Source organism: Octodon degus, unplaced genomic scaffold, assembly GCF_000260255.1.
Source record: "Octodon degus isolate 3935 unplaced genomic scaffold, OctDeg1.0 scaffold00137, whole genome shotgun sequence".
Classification (NCBI taxonomy): Eukaryota; Metazoa; Chordata; class Mammalia; order Rodentia; family Octodontidae; genus Octodon; species Octodon degus.
Window position 1 is genome coordinate 1288756 of NW_004524713.1, and position 14394 is coordinate 1303149.

The following is a 14394-nucleotide window of genomic DNA, read 5'->3' on the forward strand; positions in this document are numbered from 1 at the left end:
ACTCCCCACACGAGTAGTGTGCCTGGCCATTGCATACCCACCCAGAGGACTGACCATGAAGCCTACCGACTGATAGTTGCTTCCACCCAAGGCACAGGCAGGAACGTGCTGTACCTAGAGCTTCAGTCATCCTGAACAAGCAGTGAGACAACTTCCCTTTGGCCATCAGACCCAGAAAGGGCAAGAGTCCCAGCCAAAGCTGTGGAGCTCAGAGCTAGGGTACAACCTGAGATAGGCATGTGAGAGACTGTAGTCCTCCCTGGTGGTGTTTTCAGTTTGGAGCACTTGAAGGTGTTTTTCATGGTGTTGCAAGTGTAGAGGCGGTTTTGCTTGCCATGGTGAAGTGAGCGTTAGCAACCTGTGACAGAGCTGAGGGTGTGGCTGACCTTCTTGGAAGGCACAGAGTAGGCCCGCACAACCCAAAGGTACTGTTTTCAAATGTCCATCACGCTGAGGTTGAGAAACTTTGCTCTGTACCATGTGGAGGGCTGGAGAGATAGTGTCATGGTCTAAGCCCCTGCCTGGCAAACTTAAGGACCGGGGTTCAATCACAAGTACTGCATGTCATGCTGGCCCCAGAACACCAAGTGCCTCATGCCAGCCACTGAAACTGGGCATAGTGGTACATAGCTGTAATCCCAGCACTAGGGAGGCTGAGACAGGAGGATTGTTATGAGTCTGTGGTGTGTAGTGAGACCATGTATTGAATAAATAAGAGATTAAAAAATAAATAAGTATACCATATGGAGATTAAGCCTGGACTGGATGAAGGCCTAGCAATCATTGGTTTCTTTTACACTAAATAAAATGAGGCCCAGCAAAAATGAGTGCTTCTCCAAAGTCACACAGTAGAATCCAGACTTGTGTCCCAGCTTCAGGAGCCTCCAGCTGGGCCCTGGCACTTATTTCCTCTCAGCACCTTAAGCATACACCATGCACGCAGACAGTGTCAGATGGAAAGTGAAGAGAGTGGCTAGTGGAAGATGTTCTGACCAAAGGGACACAGCAGTCACAGATGCCACCAGTTAGAGGAAGAGATCTGCCCCGATCCAGTAAACATCCTGGTCATCACTGTGAACTCAACAGACAATTTTGGTGATCCAGTTCCTGATCAAACATTATGCTACGAACTACAGACTCAGAAAACAATAAGACAGTGACCCTGTCCCTCAGCACAGAGAAGTATAGCCACATCCCAAATATTAGGGATTCTGCACTTGGAATTCGTGTTCAAGTCTCCAGGGAACTTAGGCTCCTCTTCACTCCGTGGCAGCTGTTGGAGTTTAGGGCAATAACCTCTCCGAATTTCAGTGTCTGTATTTGCTGTATGGGGGAAGCTAAAAATACCTACCTCATAGGATTGGGTTGAGTACTGAATAATCAAATCAGCATTAAGCACTTAGCATACTACGGGGAACACAACAGAAGAGAAACAGTAGCAAGAACTGTTATAATTATTGCAGACAGAAGCCCTGACTTTGTGTCTTGTTTTTCTCTCTCTTAGATAAGTGATCATAGATGAACTGCTCTCTTTTTCTGCATCTTGCCAAAATGAGTGAATCAGGCCCACTCCTTATGGGCTATGAATCACGTAACTTAGTGACTCCGGGGTCTGTCTGCTCTTCTTGAGCACGGCGATGCCTTCCCCCTTATGGTGGCCAGTGCCAACCCTCACGTCGCCTGCAGTGCAGCCAAGGCAGGGTGCCTCGATCCCTGGGACACCTGGACCTCAGCATTTCAGCGGAACAAAGATGAAGGCAGACTTGTAGTAAGCAGGCTCCTGGGCTGCCCACAGCTGGCCCAGGCTGCTTGGATTTCATACCGGTGCCAGCCTGCAGTGATCATGAACAAAGCCATTAGAGGAAAGACGGCATTGCTTTTATTTTTAACCCATGACTCACTCCCTCTCTGGCTCTGTGCTGCACAAAGTGTAGAAAAAGCGGAGGACACAGTGGAAGTGCAAGTTCAGGACATTTGCATCCCACCAGGAAGTGAAAGCAGGGGTGCCACACAGTCATGCCCAGCTAAATTTGGCCTGGAAAAGGACATTAAAGCCAAGGCAGTTTACTCATGGCAGTCATCAAAGGTTAAAAGGAAAGGAGGGCTCTCACGCAGCTAGCCAACCACAGAGGCACCCTGAGAACCCTGGAAAGGGACTGAGAAGGTGATGAGGAACAGAGTTGCTAGTAGAGGCTGTGCGCTTCCTAGACTCGTTTCCAAAAATGCTGGCCTAGCTCAGGAGCCCCTGCGTGTGTTCTGCAGAGTCCCAGGGACTCCTGGAGCTCCCAGCGTCATTCTGGTTCTCCTGCCTACTTCAGCTGGAGTACGTCAGCTCTTATCTATTTCACATATTAAAATCCTAAGGGTTAACCTGATTATTGAGCTCTTATTGTTTGCCAGGCTTTGTACTGGACACACCGTAGGTGTGAAGTCATTTAGCTTCATAAAAGCCTTATGAAATATTTACAACTACTCTTGCTGTTTTACACTTTATATAAAAAGAGGCTGAAAGTGGGCAAATCATTTGCCCCCAGTCACAAGGCTAATACATAGCTTGGCTCAAACTGGAAAACAGACCTGTCTGCAAAATCCATTTTCATAACTATAATGTTACGCAGCTCCTCACGCTGGGTTTCCATGTAAGCTTTCATTTTCAGAAAATGTTCTATAGCTATTTTAAAAGAAACAAAATAAAAGTTGGAAAGTGATGGATTAGATGTGCTGAAGTCTCTCACAGCTCTACATGTCCAACTTTTAGGCTTTTCAAAAGGACTAAAGTGCAGGTGCTCTCGCAGAGGTTGGTAGGCGGGGCAGTGGGCAGGCTCTGGGACAAGAATAGCAGCAGTTAACAGGCCAAGAGGTATGCTACATCCTTTACGCATCAGCTTACTTAGTCCTCGCAGTAGCCTTCTGTAGGGTCTGTTGTTATCAACCCCACTTCCAGGTAAGGAGATGGAGTACCTGCGGTTATAACTCCTCCAGGATCACACAGAGAGTAATGGGTTAGATTCCTGATCCAGGGCTGTTTACTGCTGTGTTCTGTGGAGATGCCTAACTCTAGGGGAAAACCACTTCTCTTAATATTGTCATTTATTTCAACATCACACCCATGCAAATTTATGTAAATAGATATGCAGATCAGCTGCTTCCCAGTGCCAATATGCCCCGAGGATGTCAATGCAACAAAAATTTGGCCATCGTCATGGCTTCCAGTTATTCCAATGGTAAACACTTCAGTAATGCTCCATATTTCTCATGTTTGGAAGAAAAAAAAAACATTGTACAGGTGTGCATCTATGTATGTTGAACTGTTGTATCGTTTTAAAAGCTATTTCCCAACTGTAAGAGGCTGTTATTGGCTTGAGTCACTTTCCCTTGTGGGGACACATCACCGGATGACTTAAAGAGGGAGAGGCTGGTTTTGGCTCACGGTTTCTGTGTTCAGCCTATGAGGGGGGCATGGTGCCAAGGGACAGGCAGCATGGTGGGAAGGCACGGCAGAGGACTGCTTCTCAGCCCACCGCAGCCAGGAGAGAGGGAGAGCAGAGATGAGCGAGTGAGAGAGACACTCCCTCCAGGAGTGCACCCCTAGCCAGGCCACCTCCCCCCAGGCCCTAGCTTCTGATGGCATGTTTAGCTAGGAATTCATCCACGGAGCAAGCCTCTGGCGAGTGTAGCCCTCCCACCATTGACTAACCCTACAAATTCCCTTCCACTGAATACATGAGACTCTTCGGGACATTCTAGACAGAAGCCCTGGCAGTAGCCATGGGAAACATGATGACGATAACTCGCTTCCAGCCGTCTGCTCTGGGGCCTTGCCTCAGTCTGCAAGGGGTGAGGGGAGAGTCATCAGACTCATAAACAGGAGCGGATTGCTTGGGGTCTCACCGCAGTTTGTTGCCTTGATTTGTTTTCTTCTGCCTCCTAATTAGCTCACTCCTGATTTTTCCTACAACTCTACGCAGAGAAGCCGGCACGCAGCCTGCCTCATAGACAGGAAAGGAAAGGAAACTACATCATCTGTTCTGGTACAAACAGACATAAGCATGCACAGCCACAATCTAATAAAGGACAGTGGAACGAGGGTTCACAAAGTAACTGCTTCTCAGCAGGGTCTCTTGTGTTTTAGGTAATTTGACCACATTATTTTTTTCTTACATCGGACCCTTTTGAAACCGAAAGGGATGTCATTGCTAATCACATTAGAGCCGCAGGCATAAACAAGGACCATCCAGAGGAAATCAGGCCTTGCGTTCACCCTTGCTGGAGAGGTAACTTTCATTTCATACTCACCATAGGCCTGTGATGTAGGCCACTTTCTCTCCGTTTTAAATCTCAGAAAGGTAGAGCATGCCCAGGGCCATGCAGCAAATACATGGAAGAGCTCTGTTTGATCCCAAAACTTCGTGTTAAGGCAGACATCAGAAAGGGGGCCTCTTGACACTCTGGCACTCCAGCGCTGACCCTAGAGGTTGCTTACTAAGCCTTTCTTCTCGCCATCCTGTTCCCAGCCATTGTCCTTGGCCATCGGAGTTCATGTGGGGTGTGATGACAGCCTAGCCCCAGCAGAGGGCAGTGTTGCCATGTCAGCCAAGGGCTACACGGAACAGGAAGGAGGCCTGGGCTGAACAGGTCTGGTGGCCTGTGCAGGGTCCCTAAAACGGCCAGCCTCGTAGGGCTGCCTCCATCCGAGCCAGCTGCTTCCCTGGCTCACGTTCCCTTACTGCTTACCATGGATAAACCTGTTGTTCTCCTCACCTGGATACCAGCTCCCAGGGTATAACACCTGAACAAATTCAAACGCTCTCTGCCACCTGGGGTCCAAAGAGATCCAGGGAGAGCTTCCAGACTGGAAAGAGGAACGGTTGCCATTTTCTTGTTTGCTCAGAATTACTCCAGAGCTGAGAGTGCTGTTGACATATGTGTTACCACTTAATCTTTCATAAGAAATCCTTTTCATAGGGAGCTGAGTTCTGGATTCATTCCAGCTTCGATAATTATATTCCCCCAGAAGACTGAGGCTGTGGAGCCTGCATCTTTTTTTTTTTTTTTTCCTGTAGGAAGAGTGAGGAATTTCAAAGATGAAGGTTAGGGATGAGGGAGAGGGTGGAAGGTGCCAAAATGGCCAGCGAGAAAGGGAGGACCAGGGCCTGATGAGGAAAAGCAAACCTCAAAGCTTCACCAAGTAGCAGGGCTTTTTTGTTCTCCCTTTGGCGCCTGTGCACAGTGAGATGCATTTGTAGTTTTTGTCTGTTACTAGGAATTCAATTTTTGCTCGTTTAAAAAAGATACGTGATTTACAGGGGGTGTGAAACAAAGCAGAAAATGACAAGAGGAGGGAAAAAACCAATTCAGATGGGAAGAAAAAAAAAAGAAATAAAAAATCCTTTTAACAATTTCTCTCATCTAAAGTGGTCCGGAAAGCATTTTTATATTAAGTTCAGCATTCTGGCAGGAGGGGTGAAAGTGCCCTGCGATCCTCAGCTAGGAATTGCTGGTGATTTCATATCCTCCTGCTGGCATAGATCTTAATCAACCAGAAAACCTCAAAACGACAAACAAACAAAAGACAGCTTTGCCGGCTGAGGTTCATTAGCACAGGCCAAGGTGAAGAAGCATCAGGAGGAGAGATACTAGGAATAGATGAACTCCAGAAGGGACTTTGTGAGTAATTCCACGTCCTCGACAAACCTCCACCTTTCTTTATTCTTCTCCCTCAAGTTCTAGAGGCCTGGGTGTCAGTGATAGTGATAAGAGTGGAGGTTGATGGCGTAGGTGCTAGAGCTGTGCGCATGCGTGCGGAGACATGTGCGTGCCTGTGCGTGAGCGTGCATGCACATGTGTTTGCGTGCATGAGAATGCATGTACGCCCGTGCGCGTGTGTGTGCATGTGTTTCTGCTTTGGAGGCGACTTATCAGCATCAGAAACATCACAGCACATTAGCACATCCAGGCCCGGTTCCCTGTTGTCCTTTCCAGCCTGGTTCCTCGTCCCCTGTTCCCTCATTATGTTGAAATGACAGCTCTATCTCCTGCACATCTAATTGGAATCCCTAAAGAACCTTAGCCCTCTCGTCCATCTACAACACGTTTTCAGCTCTGCCAAAACATCTTCCTCGTCTTTTTTTTTTTTTTTTCATATTGGCAGGTCGCATGCTCAACATCTTCCCCATCACTGTCTTCCTGGCTGTGTTTCCTGTCTGCTAACCCGTGACCAAGAGTAAACCTACATTAGCCCATTTGTGGCAGTAAAAGTTTCTCCAGAAATCCTTTAGCAGCTCATGATCACCTATGACATGAGTGCCCAGCTCCCTGGCGTGACGTCCAAAGTTCTTAATGATTCAGTTTTCACCCGCCTGTAGGGATTCTCTTCGGTCCCTGATTTCCAGCCATTCAGAGCCCTTACCTACAGCACCTGCTCCTCCACAGCCGTGGGTTTTCCCAACTCATTGTATATGGTTCTCTTGACCTGGATGGAGGTGTCCAGATTCTGTCCACCCTTCCTGTTTCAGTTTGCAGCTGCATCCTCTCGGTCAGTATGGTTCTACCTCACAAGCTTCCGTCCCACGCAGAAGTGAATCTTCCTCGCTTGTGAACATCTGCATTTTAGGAATCACCCATCTCTTGTATGGATGTGATGTTTAGCATGTTGGGGCTTATGGTTTTCACTCTCCCCTTTCATGTGTGTACTCTGTGAGTGCCGGAAATCATTGTCATTCTTCAAAAAACTTCATGCAATGCTGTTCGTGTGATAAGTTTTAAATGTTCAGTTTTCTGGATGGATTAATGAATACTTTTAAGAATCTGTGATTGAAGGAATGAATTGAACTTTCATGGATGCATGAATAAATGACTTTGTGCATGGATGAATAAGTGAATTCCTGTACTTATGCATTCAAATGTGTCTTGGGAGGCTACTATGCAAATTAATCCAGGAATAGATAAATGCTTGTATGCATAAATGAATAAAATAAATACATTCATGAAACTGAATGAATGGCCAAGTGCTTGGATTTCTGATTGCTGGGACTGTCTTACAGAGATGTTAGCCAAGGTACTGCACTAAATTACTGTACTTGCATCAACATTTCTTAATTGCTGTATGGTTTTGCTAATTAAGAACCTTGAATATGTTCATATCAATTAAATCAATTTTATTTCTTCATTGGCTCTTTAGGTAAGGCTGTCCACCTTTGTACCAAACCACTGATGTTAGGCAGAAACCATACAATTATGCCAGAAACACTCTTAAATATTTTCACTCTATGTCTTGAATGGGTTTTCAACATAACACGCATACCTACCCTCCTGATTTTAGTATCCAGTGGTTTCTATTGAGGATGATTTTTGACAACTCCACATCATCTCCTTTCCCTGTGAGACAATGATATTCTGATTATACCAGTATAAAAATGTTCTGGCTGCTATTTCCCTGGGAAAGCCGTAAATGATCTGCCCTTAAATATTCCTGGGAACACGTGGGATTTTATCTATCTGGATCACGTAGTGGCCAGAGTCTCTGAGTTTTACTTTAACCCATAATAAAGATTATCTGCACTCTAAGTCCTTATTAGAGGATTTGATTGTGAAGCGAATAAGAGGCAGCGCTTCTCAGGGGCTCACTTACAACAGCCAATGCTTGATGGAGAAAGCCTAATAGACGCGCTAACTATCCATTGCTGTTCAGTCTCCATCGGAAAGGAAAGGCCTGTTCATATTATCTCAGTCCATGGCATGAATATTTTCCATGAGCTACAACTTAATGTTTGCTCTTTTCTTTCATAAAAGGTCAATATGAAAGCTGGCCAGTACAAAAAGAAAATATGCTTGCATGTTTCTGAAGCTGTGATAGAAAACTGGATGCACGATATAACACAGTGGACCTCAATTTCTCTGCTCATTTGGTACAAGTCTTTAAATTAAACCAGAGCCAGCTCCATAAAGCAAAATAAAGGGAATGTGGTTCATTTTCTAAGATGAAGTCCATATCCAAATGGAAGTTTAGGGCAGTGAGTGGTTGATGTGGGACAACCTGAACATGAGAAATATCATTGTAGGATTTAGGACCTGGAAACAGGCCAGGATTGCAAAGTATTGTACTGGAGGAAAGCATAAAAGTAACTGAAGTGCAATTGGCCTTTTACTTATCACTTGATTTCAAGGGTAAGAGCCAAAAGAGTATTCTAGAATAGAAGGCAACAAACTATATATGGTGCATGAGCTGGCTGCATGTGTTATGAGGAAGCACAGCATTACATTACATTACATTACTAGAAAATGGCATCATTCATTCATTTGTGCATTAAATATAGTTTTTTTCTTCTAAGGTCAATTAAGACTCAGGACATATGAGAACTTGTACTGTAACGTCATGTAACTCGGTAGTGTCCCAAATTTTCTGATCAAGGAGATTATGGGGCCAAAGAGGAAAGTGATTGATGATGTAGAGTTTGCCTAAGGAGAGTCACATGGAGAGAAAACACTCTCTCAGGCTTTCACAGAGAGCACATTGGCCAAGCAATGGCCGTGACTCATCCACATGGCTGACACTGACAAAGGTTCTATAATCGGAGGTACAGGATCTCAGGATAAATCCTGAGGGGATTTCACTGACCTTCTCAGACCCAAAAGCTACAACTCTTGTTGCACAGGTCCTGCTTTATCTTGGTCTTAACTATCCAGTAGAAAAGTATGAAGACAAAATATAGGAAATAAAGCCATGCTGTTATGTTGAGCTGTGGGGAACTCAGGTCAATAATTTCTGACATTGCCAGTTAAACAGAAGACCCGATGCTATTATGGCCTCTGGACTCTTTTATAATATATTGCTGAGTTTACACACCTATAATATTCAAATAACGGAACTTAGAAAAAAAGGGGACACAGATGAATGTCCATTTTGTATCTGTGTATTCAAAGTGGATGGGATATTGCTGAGTTTACACACCTATAATATTCAAATGATGGAACTAAACAAAAAAAAGGATACAGATGAATGTCCATTTTTGTATCTATGCATTCAAAGTGGTTAGGATAGATATATAGTTACATTTTCTTAATGAATAGAGGGATTTATTGTAATTGTGTTTGTAAATAGGCTATCATGTCTGCATCTTGTACAGCAAATAAACACTAGGAAGAGAGTATGCAATGTGCTAATTATTGAAACTGTCATACCAATTTGATTTGAAACTGTCTCATTGCTATTTGTTTCTCAATAAAATTATGGAAAATAAGTTTCAAAAAAATAAAAATAAAAATAAAAAAAATAAAAATAAAAATAAAAAAATAAAATAAAAAATAAAAAAAACCAAAGTAGATGGGATAGATATATAGTTACATTCTGTTAATGAATAGAGGGATTTGTTCTAATGGTGTTTGTAAATAGGATATGATGTCTGCATCTTGTACAGCAATTAACCATTAGGAAGAATGTATGCAATGTGTTAACTATTGAAAAATAAAAAAAAATAAAAATAAAAATAAAAAAAATAAAAATAAAAATAAAAAAATAAAATAAAAAATAAAAAAAACCAAAGTAGATGGGATAGATATATAGTTACATTCTGTTAATGAATAGAATGATTTGTTCTAATGGTGTTTGTAAATAGGATATGATGTCTGCATCTTGTACAGCAATTAACCATTAGGAAGAATGTATGCAATGTGTTAACTATTGAAACTGCCTTACCAATTTGATTTGAAACTATTTCATTGCTATTTGTTTCTCAATAAAATTATGGAAAAAAATAAAATGTGAATGGAATATATATATTTGCCTATTAAAGATATGAAAGAAGAAAAAAATATAGTTGTTTTCCCACTATCTCAGTTACTCTTCTCTCATTGCTGGGACAAATACCCAACACTCAAAATGAAGGAAGGAAAGGATTGTGTACCTCATAGTTACTGGAGGTTTCAGTTCATACTCAGCTGGCTTCAAGGAAGACTGGCACATGCAGAGGGCAGCAGTTCATGGCAGCGGAAGGCAGCAAAAAAGCAAGAGCAGTAAGGAGGAGTAGCAGCAACAGTGGCAGCAGAGAGCAAGTCTGTCTCCCTTAAGTTGCTTACAGGTTGTCCACCCTGGGCCCATATAGCACTCACACCCAGAATCCCAGCACTGGATCATGAGTTAATCACAAACTCTAGAAGTCCACCCCCCATGACTGCATGAGGCTTTGGGGGGACAGCTAGACACAAACCATGATACACTGCTATCATGGGGTTGCATGGTTGCTACCATGGCCTGGTGGATAGAAAAGCCTCAAGTATTTTCTATTTTGTCGTTTAAGAGGAAGTTTGCCAGCCTCTTCTCTAGAAAAATAGGACACAGAGCTCAAGTTAAAGGATTTCTGCTTTAATCCAAAGTTTGTTTGTGTTTAAAAGTCCCTGCACCATCTGAAACTCAGTAATCTATAAAATGAGATGAGGAATTCTGCATTTATTTCAGGTTTTTGCAAGATTGAGTAAGAAATATGGAAGAAAACAGCACAGCACCTTATGGAAGTCTGTAGCTAAGGATTCAGGCACCAAGCGAGATGCAAGTGAGGGTTAGAGACTAGGACACCTGGCATTTATTCTGGGTCCAGAAGCCAACATGAGTTCTTGCACACACAAACACATACATACACACACATACACACACACATGCATGCGTGCGCGCGCGCGCGCACACACACACACACACACACACACAGAGCCAGTGAGATGAGTAACTTTCTGACTGAGGTAGGGACACTTAGATTTTCTCTAAAATCCAGGCGGGAAGACCATTTTTCTACCAGAAAGAAAAGAAGGGCCTTTAAACTTTCCGTGCCATCTGCCTTACTGCGTTGGAAGTGCACAGAGATAATCTCAGGTGGGAAAGGCATGCCACGCTTCTCCCAGGGCCGCATATGTCAGGTATGATTTTAATTTCAGATAATGTCCAAACCAGATAAGAACTGTAGCTAGTGAGCACAGACTCCCTGGTTGCTGCCTTTCCTCAGTCAGCTTTCTCTTCTCTTCCAAACCCCAGGCCTAAGTTGGGAGAAAGGCTGGTGTTTCTCTCTTGCTCCTCCTGCCCACCTGCTCACTAATGGACCTTACATTGTGGCTTGGGATTTCTCCAGTCGCTGGATTTAGCCCTTATTCATGGTCTCATGGCAGTGACAGGCATCATGAAGTCTATATGCCCAGTGCCAACCACTCAGATTGCTTAAGCAGACAAGTCCCCAAACACAGAGGACCAAAGCACAGCATGCAGCACATTCAGTGCAGACAGTCAGTTCAGCTCAATTTGAATTGGTAAAATGTTGTGTTGAGCTTTTGGTTGGGAATCATAATAAAGGTGTGGAAAATAGAAAAAGAGATGGAATGATGGGATGATGATAACTAAAATTAAGATATAATGATGAAGTTTTCAAAAATAGAAAGAAAGATGTCAGGTAAGGAATTGAATAAATGCTGAAAATGTAGCCAATGACTCACATGTGTTGACAATGGCTGGCTCTGGCGGTTATGTATGAAAGGAAACACACCCATACAGGAGGAAAAGTTCTTTATTACTACCTGAACCAATATCTGTCAACTCCCAATCATAAGGCTGGTAGAAGAAAGTACAAGATTTATCCATCTTAAATTTTCCCCTTAAATTAGAGATGGCTGAATTTGTAGAGCAGGAGCAGCACGGAATGCGTCAGTTGTAAATATAAGCGAAATGACATAGATACATATGGAGAGGGCTATGTATCCAGGTAGGAGTGGAAGTAGTCCTGTCTACTGGTGAATAGGTCCAACTCAGTATCCCAGAAGAAGGGCCTGTTGGCTTGACCACCACTGTGTAAAGAGACCCATACAAAATCTTCTCTCCTATTTTATCATGAGATAACACTTTGCCAAGCACTATAGTCATACTTTTTACCTCCCTCATAAGAATCTTAGGAGAGGAAACATTTCTCCAGGTGAGGAAATAGGTTCACAGTAAATAAGGGACTTGTCTGCTGCAACTCAATAAATACTTGAGCCAGATCGCAAACCCATGTCTACATAGCTTCAAACCTAGTGCTGCTCCTATTACACACACACACACACACACACACACACACACACACACACATTGTCTATGAACTAGTTGCTTAACAGCACTTGGAAATCTGGAAATGCTTTAAAGGTGCAAATGTTTTCAGACAACTTTACACTATGAATCAGAATCTGCAGTTCAACAAGGTCCCAGGAGACTCAGCTATTTATTGAAATTAGACCAACATTATACAGGCCACATTGTATTGACTCTGCCATTCTTACTCACCAGAAAGTGGTGCCTTTCACTGTGGTCATGTCATGAATAGAACCCTGACCTTGATTTGAGGGGTTTCAAGTGACTTCATGTGTCCAGACTTCTGGGTTGGAGCCCTAAGGCCTCACAGATTTCACCTGAGATTCCTAAGGCCACTCGGCCATGGTATTTCCTGGTCAGTTTTGCTCCTACAGCCAATATCTCCTGGATCCAGTGTCTTCCTCTTCACAGTCCCTTTCGCTCCATTTAATCTGAAGCTATGGAATCTCAGTAGACGTGGCGTAGGTTTTGTCTAAGTGTGTTACTGGGCGGCCATGTCAGACTCTCGAGGAAAGGTCTGAAAGCAAACAACAATAAAAGAACCAGGTCTAAGAAAAAGGTCTGGTACACCATCATTATGACCAACACATGAACTGTGGATGTGCCAGAGGAAAAAAAGAGTACAGAGAGCATTTAAGAATTAATGGGAATATATATCATCCCAAATGGGGTGAACAAACCAACTAGAGATACTCAAGAAATTCAGTGAATCTCACAATGAAATGTATCCTAACCACAAAGCAGCATTCACAAGGCAGTGCTCAGTATGACAATCAGGAGATGTCTGAGCAGACAGTTTAGATGCCAGAGAGCCAGATATCGTTGCACAAGCGCCCTGGAAGATCAAGGGGGATGGGAAGGGCTAAGGATGAGATGCAAATTCCGTACTCTCAATTTTTTCTTTTCCTCTTCCTTTCTCCAACGGAGTAATTTCCATGATCCCTTCTTTAAGTTTGCTCATTTTTCTGCTGCTCAAATCTGCCTTTCAACTAGTGCATTTCTCATTTCAGTTAGATTACTTTTTTAGTTTCCAAATATGTTTTTGGTTTGTTTTCAGGTTTTCTCATTCTATCCTGAAATTTCTGTGGCTTTCTTTTTGAGTGTATCATGTTTTTGTTTAAGTTTGTGCCTCCTTTTTGTCAAAACAAGGGTCTTGAATATGATAATACAGCATCTCTGGAAATCTACTGCTTTTGCTGAGCAGGGTTCATTCTATTTTGTCCTACTTTGTTATTTTTTCCGATGAGGGAGACTGGGTCGCTGTACCCATCTCTGTGCAAAGGATCAGCTTCAGGCAAGAGCTGAAGGTAAAACTCTTCCTGAAAGTTTCAAGTCTCAAAGTGGAACATCTTCTCTAGTCTTTGGTTTCATCTGTGTGTGTGTGTGTGTGTGTGTGTGTGTGTGTGTGTGTGTGTGTGTGGCTTATATCTCCAGTATGACTAACCACCTTCGCCTGTCCTCTAAGGCGATAAGGGTTACGGGAAACAGGTCAGTTCAAATGTTTCTCAACTATATGTTAATTGAATTAATCTACTTCACATCATAGTAAGAGAGAAATGAGCATTGTCCCCCAAGGAAAAAAAAGAGTGCAATGTGATGAGTAGCATGGCAGAAGGAAAGTCACAGAAAATACATGCATGCTGAAAAATCCACATGAGACCACAGAAAGTCAATCCCTGGTGCTGTGGATAGCAGGGGATATTTTAGGAGAATTTGAGACATTGTTTCAAACCAGCCAAGATAGAATGTAGGACACTAGACATCAGGACATCTTAAAAAGTCTTATTTTCAGAAAGTGTCCACTAAAAACAACATCATGATGACAGGGAAGAATGTGTGGTGACAGCGCAGTCCTCTGTGCAGAAAGTGACCTGGAGGTTGCTGGAACTGTGGCTCAGGCTACTTTTCAAGCACAGCAGGCTGTAGATTTTAATGGAAAAGGACTATTACATAGCAGTATGCACATTGTTTCCTAGCATGACATGCATCTTGGCTGGTGGAGTGTTTAAGGACTAATTCACACTTATGCAAATATATGTATACTGCATGCTATTTTAAAAGAAAATCTTAAGAGAACAAAATTCTAAAAATATAGTTGCTCCAAACAGGGCAAGTACAGGCCATTCTTTGTAAACTATCTGCTTTGTTCTCTTGTCTATCTTCTCTCTTTCCACTTCCACTCACAAATTCTTCTAAGTCTTCTGAGTAATGCTTCTTAATGTCAACCTCCATGTGAATTTAGAGATCAAGAAACTCCCTGAAATTTTATAAACTTTATGCACAGGAGGTAATAT